Genomic DNA, 1743 nt, shown 5'->3' with positions numbered 1-1743 from the left:
GAACAGTTTCTCCCCTTGGGCTGGCAGACTCCTGAATGGAAAATAACTTCATGTCGACGTAGTATGATAGACTTGCAGGGCCAGCACATTGTTCATAAAGTCACATGGTGCAATAAGATTGGGACTGGATTAGGGACTTCTGTCTTCACTGTGAGTTGTGTTGGGTGCATGAAGGGAGGCTCAGCTAATCTCATTGTACACATGTTGTACTCTGACAATAATTGTTAAATAGAGTGGCATCAGAGTTTGGCAATGGGGTTGGTATGGTGGTTTTCTCATTGTTTGTTGAAATTGATCTTAAATTATCTGCTTCATTAACTTTAACATGGGTTTCAACCTAAGGATCTTTCTCTTTAGGCTTGAATATTTTGGCACTCCATTCTAAATTCCAAATGCTACATGAATTGTGGAACCTGCCAGGTCCTGGCTATAGCACGATGCAAGCTGGGAGAGCGAGGAAATTGATGCTCACTTTATTTACCACAAACCAAGAACAAGTGCTGCCCCGCCATGTGCTTGTCTTAAAGCCACAGCTACTGATGGAGAAAACATTAGCATTGGGTACCATTTCTTGTCAACTAATATCACCTAGATGCTGATTCACTAGTTCTAAGCTCAGGTTTTCTTCCTTCCAGTCAAACTGCGCTTATTTGCATAGTTTTGCTTCAGAAGTGGCCAATTTTAAATTTATATTCATTGAAACAAAGGGAAAGATTAACTACTTCTCTGCTCTGAAAAGTGCTACGTATTAAAGAGGAAGAGCTTCACAATGAGAGCTAGATTTACATCCACTGCAAAACAGTCTGAGGGATGGAAGGAGAACTATTTCCAAAGCTCATACAGATGTCATTCTGTTCCTTGAAACTGTGATGTGCAAAGTTAGCAATTGCACTAGAAAGCAGATGACTCCTCCTTCATTTTGCACAAGACTATTGCACGCAGTTTGACACAGCCTGGCACCCATTTATTCCTTCTCTGCAGTATTAATTCTACTTGTTATTAGGTGGGAGAGGGTAAGGGAGTATAGCAGTACATACGCACTGCTGAAAATGCTATTCAGGGTTGAACGTGAAGTCAGAATTTGAACCTAGTTAAGCCACAAATGACAGTATCATTAAATTAATCGTCTTGGTAGAATTCATGCCCCTGTCCTGAATAATCCTTGCCTCACAACAGCTTAAAGAGCAGCTTAAAGAGCTATCTAAATACCTATCGTGATAATATGTTCTTCTAAAAAAAAACTTTAATTGTCTCTCCCAAGCATGACATTTCTAGTGCTGAGGCAGTTAGTTTTAATTCAGCCAAATAGCTAGGAATTCAAATAGAGGTCTCTACTAAATCAAGACTATGACTTCTTTGCTTTCTCTTTCTGCCTCCAATCATCGCCTTTTTGTTATTCCTAATAGTCTAGACCTTAAATATAAAATGAAGAACATGCAGTTTTACCTGCATGGCCAAATAGTTAGAACTCATCCAGAGCTTATTCTTTTTAACTTGTTCCACTTTAGTCTGACTACTTTTTATTCTCTTACTCTGTCCTGTCTCAGGTTTTTCCCAGAAACAGATTTCATCTTTCCTTTTCTGAATCATCGCCCTTCCCTCTTTGACCAGATAGATCCACTCACAGATTCACAGGTAGAAAGCGTCCACTTCACTTGCTTTGATACAATTCAGATCTGCCCATGAAACCATCAAAGGTGACATTCAAAAGTAACTTTGGAAAATGCTGCATCAAAAGAGGAA

Source organism: Pseudonaja textilis, chromosome 2, assembly GCF_049901715.1.
Source record: "Pseudonaja textilis isolate UNSWEBS1 chromosome 2, rPseTex1.2, whole genome shotgun sequence".
NCBI classification, from domain to species: domain Eukaryota; kingdom Metazoa; phylum Chordata; class Lepidosauria; order Squamata; family Elapidae; genus Pseudonaja; species Pseudonaja textilis.
This window is presented reverse-complemented; position numbering follows the sequence as displayed.